Below are 7,143 nucleotides of genomic sequence, written 5' to 3' on the forward strand. Positions count from 1 at the left end.
TGTAGTTTAGCATCTATCGCATTTGATGTTGTTAAATCGTATGTGCGTATCTTCCCATCTTGGAAATATTATACTGAAGATGAAAGAAAATGCCAGTTGCAGGTGTTTGTCAAGGAGTTATGTGTAAGTAATGTTATTCATGGTAATTACTTTGCTTCGTCCCATACATCCTACCTCCATGATGGTTATAATACAACAAATTTTCCCGTTCTTCCCTATAGAGAAGGACCGATTTGGAAACTCAGGATGAGGTAACCTGTGCTAATACCTCTGCTGTCTTCAAGAATGCTTGATGGCAGTATCGGAATTACCTAAAGAAAACGTACTTCACCGGCAAAGAAACTCATCAATTCCCTTAAGTTCTCCTGAGACACATTGACTGGACAATGACTGGGAACGCCTTATTTTATACTGGTCCCGAACCAAGAATGTGGTAAGGTCTATGAGCTCATTTTCTATTTTTAAGTATTATATTCTTGCGTCTTACTGTACTCTGTTCGTGTAGAACAAGTGCCTAAACCTAAAGAACAATTGTTCTAATTTAAGATTCCATTGCTATCATAGTTCAAAAAAGCGCTAGGCATTAATTGTGCGTTTTGCCACCGCCTTGTGCTTTACTGACCAAAGCGCATGCTTATGCGCAGTTATGCACAGATTAAGCGTAGTTATGTGCAATGCGTTTTGCCAACGCCTAGAGCCTAGGCGCGCTTAAGCGCTCGCTTAGGCGCGCCTTTTTTAACTATGATTGCTTTTCTCTTGTATCACTGTATTTATTCATACAAACTTATTTTTAGATTGAAGGATCCAATCGAAACTCCAATGGCACAGCAGGTATGTTCACGCATGTTTCTTTAACAGGTTTGCTCTTATCAATAGCTCTTTTGATTTCAATTTCAATTGTGTATACAGTTGACTTTCATATCATGCACATTACTAGCATCACAACAGAGCCAATAGTGTTGTTGTACATGTAGACCCGTGGTACCCATCTGAAATCTTGTTGTGCCATGTAGTTTCCCACGCTTTGTATTCTTTCACTTCTGCTTTGTCTTGAACTGATATGATTTGAACCGTGTCTCTATTTTGATTTGGCAAGACAATGCAGTGACCATAGGACATAGATATATGTTTGTTTGATGCTTTTATTATGTACTAGTACTTGGCAATAGAAGACTTGGTAGTTTAATCCTGTCCACCTTACTAATGAACTGGTTCACTGAAATGAGTTTCATATACTAGTACATGTTAAACTTGTTATGTGTCTGCTTGTTTCTTCTTTTAGAATGTTGAAAGAATATTGGGGAAGAGTGCCTTATTAAGCAATGGTAAAGGAAGTAATGCAGATAAGGTTAAGGATAGTGACACGTCCTTGTTGGTCTCCAACAAAGCTGATAAAATAGCTAAGGAAGACTAGCTTGAAGACAGCGAAACAACCCCAAAGTCCTGTCTTGGTTTAGTGTTCGAGTTACTGGCCACTACCGCTTGCACAAGCTATTCAAACTCACTGTCTGAATCAGTTCGGTTTCCTGAGTCTCAACTACAAGCTGAAAGACATCGATCAGCTGTGATGCGACAAAAAGCGGAAGGACTGCAGAAGTCCCTAGAGCATTCAGATGCATACTTTCTGGTGCAACAGCAAGCATTGGAGGATTTTAGCGCCAAACAGGACAAAGCTAATAAGCTTGCTAAGCTTATTGCCAGCATGGTGGATACCCAAGATAACGTTTCTTGAGCTCTTCTGAAGTTTTTTCAGTTATGATCTTGTTTTGCTGCCGCGTTTATTTGCAGTGGTGGCCAATTTTGACGGCCAGTGTATGTAATATGCTGCTTTGTTCCCTATATTTGCACTGGTTGCGAACTTTGATGCCCAGTGGATGTAATATGTGTAATAGCGGTAATAGGCTAGCATTAACTGCTTGCTTATTTATTTCCTTATTGTCTTGTTTAGTTGTTTGCTTGTAGTCACTTCAATTCTTTTTCTGTATTTTTCTAGTGGCCACAATAGCCTATTTTTGGTAACTAGGCCGAAATAATCATGGCAACAAACGGACTGTTGTAACCATTGGCCTCCTGCAGGCCGTATGATCCATGGGACTTCTTCCGGCCGTAGGATCCATTGGCCTTCTAAACGGGCCGTAGGATCCATTGGCCTTCTATATGGGCCTTAGGATTCATGGGCCTTCTACGGGCCGTACGATCCATGGGCCTTTTATGGGCCGTACTATCCATGGGCCTCATACGGGTCGTAGATCCATGGGCCTTCTATGGGGCGTATCATCATTTCGCCAATCATGGGCTGTACTATTCGTGGACCATAATGGGCCGTTAATAGACCGTATTTGATAATTCTATGAAAACAGCCCAACGGTTTTTTTTTGACATGAGAACGGCCCAACGTATTAACGGTCCGCAAATGGCCCGACTGTAACGACGGGCTGAATTTGGCCCACAAGCAGAAAATGACAGTAACGGGCCGTATGTAACCGAATGCTGCAAATGAGCCCAAGAATCAATGGGCCCTGAGAAGGCCGAAAGATAACTTGGGCTGGAAACGGCCCAATAGAATAACAGGCCGTTAATGGGTATAAAGTCATACACTGTTCATTACGGGCCAGTTTCACCACGGGCCGTTAATGGGCCAAGATTTACAAAGGAACTCATATGGGCCGAAAGAAGTCATGGGCCACACATGGGCCAGAAGTTAAAACGGGCTAGAATCATATTGGACGGCCCAGATGATGCTACTGGACCTAATTCAGATAAGGCGTAACGGGCCCTGGGTTAGCGGGCTGTAAATGGGCTATATGCGAACAGGTCATTAACAGGCTTTCCATGGGCCGGCCCGCCACCTTTTGACCAAGTCAAACGGGCCGGCCTTTTCATAGGAATGGGCCTCTGTTGGGCCGTGCCACGTGTCGCCGTATCATAGGCGCCTTCGGTCCAATGAGCGGATGACAGCTATCCCAACAGTGAGCCGACACGTGTTTCCTCCAGCCAATGATGATTTTACACGTGGAAAATCCCCATTGGTCGGGGCTGTTAACGGGTTATCGGATCCAAACACCGACCCGATAGCTTAACGGCGTTCCATTACGGTGGATGCCACGTGTCGATCACCGTTGACAAAAGCACTTCTGTGACGCGTGATTTATCATCATGGAAGTGGACACTTCTGTGATGATAATTTTGGTAATGTCATGGAACACTTCTACGACAGCACAAGTATGACTATCTTGATTCTGTCATAAAATCGTCATGGATGTACATGCATGACAGAAAACGCGACCTACTGTGACAAATACATATCATCACGAAAGTGTATTTTTTTTGTGTATGGATGCTTCCATATAAACTCTTGGTTCACCTTGTCGTGAGGTAGAAGCTTCCACTAGGACGGACGAGGTACTCTCCTTCACCTCCTTTGGACGAACCTTGCCAATAGACCAGTCTTCGATTGCTTCCGAAGGATCTTTATCTCCTGCATCAATTGGCGATTGCTCTACTTGCGAGCCGTTAGATTCATCAAACTTCACATCTACCGTCTCCTCAACTTTTCGGGTGAAATTGTTGTAGACACGGTAAGTGTGAGAGTTTGAGCCATAACCAAGTAGGAATGCTTAATGAGATTTAGGAGCAAATTTAGAACGACAATGCTTATCAAGAATGTAGCACCTTGAGCCGAATACTCGAAAGTATCCAACTTGGGGTTTGTTACCGGTGAGGAGCTCGTATGCCGTCTTGCCGAGTAGCTTGTGAAGATACAAACGATTTGTCGCATGACAAGCTGTCTCAACCGCTTCTGCCCAAAAGTGCTTTGGCGTCTTGTAATCATCAAGCATCGTTCTCGCCATTTCGATGAGAGTCCGGTTCTTCCTCTCAACAACTCCATTTTGTTGAGGTGTGTACGTAGCCGAGAACTCATTTGAAATCCCTTCTTCATCAAGAAAGGTGTCCACATTTGCGTTCTTGAACTCCGTTCCATTGTCACTGCGAACCTTCTTGATCTTCACTTCAAATTGATTTTGGGCCTTCTTAGCGAAGTTTTTGAAGATCTTTTGGACCTGCACTTTATCATCGAGAATGAACACCCACGTAAATCTTGAAAAATCATCAACTATAACTAGTCCAAAAGAATTTCCACCGATACTTTTGTAAGCGTTGGGACCGAAAAGATCCATGTGAAGTAGCTCGAGCGGCCTCCTCGTGGTCATGATGTTTTTCACGGGATGGCTTCCTCCAATCTTTTTACCTGCTTGACAAGCGCTGCAAAGTCTATCCTTATCGAATAGGACATCTTTAACACCATGGATATGATCACCTTTAATAAGCTTGTCAAGGTTTCGCATGCCCACATGACCTAACCGTCTATGCCACAACCAACCTTTTGAGGATTTAGCAATGAAGCAAGTTCTAGGTTGAGCCTTTTTAGTGAAATCAACAATGTATAGATCACCTTTGCATATACTGGTAAAGACCATTTTATGATTATATCTACGAAACACTTGCCAATCTACTTTGGTAAATAGAACATTAAAGCCAAAGTCAGCTAGTCTAGAAACGGAAAGCAGACTACAGCCAAGAGGTTCAACGAGCATGACATTTTGTATGGAGCTATCATGTGAGATGGCCACCTTACCGAGGCCAACCACCTTACCCTTTGAGATATCACCAAAAGTGACATACTTTCGAGGGTCGTCATTTTTAGCGAGCTCACGAAACATATCTTTATCTCCGATCATGTGATCAGTACATCCACTATCAAGAACCCATTCCTTTCCTCCTGCCATGTATCCCCGAAGATTTTCCATAAGACCAAAGTGTCTCATTGCATCATCAAGATCAAAGTCACTATCATCATCCTCATCATAGTATCCATGTTCAACATCGTCATGAGGTAGATCAATTCCTAGAGAGGGTGATTCATTAGAATGAGTTTGACAATGATCTTCTTTATGAATTCTAATAGCTTTGGAGTTAATATTGCTAATAATTCCAACATCTCCTTTGGCACGCATAAGATTTGTAAGCTCAAATAGACAATCACCAAACTTAGGATCATTGGAATTCATCTTTCTCAAGGCAATAGACTTATGGAGAATTTCATCTAGATTTTGCAAGGAATAACTTGGAAAACGTTCCTCAAGAAATTTCCATATTGTCGTGGAATGGTCACGTTAGATGTCTTAGTGTGAGGACTTAGTTGTGGAGCCATCGCAATGAGATTAGCTTAAAGGGGTTAAACCGGATAGAGGACATGGGGAGTTTATACTGGTTCAACACCTTGCGGTGAAGGTAAAAGCCTATGATCCAGTTCAGGTGGAATTGCTAGGGTTTCAATAACCAGGGAGAGAATACGCGTAACCTGGTTCTCGAGTTGTTGTTTCTTGTCCCTAAACCGCCGTTGGGTCGTCCCTTTATATACATAGGTTGACGCCCGTTGGTCTACAGAATCCCGAGGCCAGTTCATAAAACGTGTCCGGCTCGGTATATATTCTTTCCTACCTTACATTACAAGTTACACGCCTATGTCGGTTTATGTCTATGGGCCCTAACCCGCCTCTGGGCTTTGGGCTTCCTTGTTAAGTTTCCTTCATAAGTCACCGTCTTCTATAACTTCATGGGCTTCAATATTGGCAACCTCTCTGTGGATAAACCAGCCCCTCCTGGGCGGTTTATACCCACCAGTTATATCCCCAACATTAGGCCCCAGGTTGATTTGAACTTGTTCACATCAATCTTCAACACTTAGAAAAAATCCCTCCTTCATTTCTGTCATAAGGTTTTCATAACTCGCCATGACGTCATCCTCTGAAACCATGATAACTTGCCGTGACGTCACTTGCCATTAACTCTTCACAGAACCTAAATCTTTTAATGTATCCTCTTTTCTTTAATGGATCTCTAAAAATCGAGGCGCATGCATGCCTACAGCCCCTCTTTTTGGCCTCCTCGATTCTTGCGCCTATCCTTTATCCATTCACCTTATCAATAGAACCGGAGGGTCCCTTTTTCTTTTTTCCCCTCCGTGCCTCTTCGTCTCATCGTCAACCTCACGACGCCCGAGCCTTGAAGCTCCACTGCCACCGTCGACCTTCAACCACTGCACCATTCTTAGCCACTGCATCGACCTGAACACACCAGAATTCGTCCGTGCCTCACCGCTGTTCAACAGCTTCAGAGAGTCTCCCCTTTCTCTTACCCTAGATCTGCATTAGGGCGTTCTCAAGTTCTTCGGTAGGTCATCTCCATTCTTTTTTTCTTCCCCTGTTTTGTAGCTTTTTGATGCAAGGCCTAGTGCTTTTCGCGCACCGTACTAATCTTAGCGCTCATTTTTAATATTTGAAGGCCTCCCCTTTTGCAAGAGATCCCATCTGAATCCATGAACTGCTCCGTTGTCACAACTTAGGGTTTCAGAATTTTCTCCCTTTTTTGAACTGCGGTAGATCCAAAATTATAGCATCAATCCGTAAAACATGTTTCTGCAACACTTAGCAATTTTTTACTCATAGATCTGAAAATTGGCAGCTGTGCGGGCGGTTTAACCTTTGAATCATAACCCGCCACTATACCATTAGTCCCCTCTTAAACCGCCAACTGCTTATCTCTACAAGCTGATAATGTATATCTCCGGTTTATAACTCTTTCATGCTTGAATACTTCCTGCCCCTTTACTTTTAGCAGTTGATCATGACTTCTTAGACCATCACCAGTCTTCCTTCAGGTCTTGTTTAACAAATGGCCAAACAATTTTATGCTTGCAACGGGGTTCCTTCTCGAGTTACGAAACAACAGTTGAACAGGTGCGTTGCAACTGGCGCTTTAGCGAATAACGAAACCATCCACTGGAGAGTCCTCGTTCCAGAAAATCCTCCTGAACCCAAGGATGCAGAGGTGATTGCGTTTACTGATCATCTGGGTCGAGGGTTTAGCCCTCCCGGATCAAAATTCTTCCGTGACGTGCTTGCTAGCTTCCAACTCCGCCCTCAAGATATTGGACCGAACTCCGTATCCAATATTTGCAATTTTCAAGTGTTTTGCGAGGCTTATCTGCAATATGAACCTACTGTTGAATTATTCGGAAACTTCTTTTACTTAAACCGCCATACTGAATTTACGGATCGGCCCAATACTGAACTTGGCGGG

This window comes from Triticum dicoccoides, chromosome 4B (genome assembly GCF_002162155.2).
Source record: "Triticum dicoccoides isolate Atlit2015 ecotype Zavitan chromosome 4B, WEW_v2.0, whole genome shotgun sequence".
NCBI classification, from domain to species: domain Eukaryota; kingdom Viridiplantae; phylum Streptophyta; class Magnoliopsida; order Poales; family Poaceae; genus Triticum; species Triticum dicoccoides.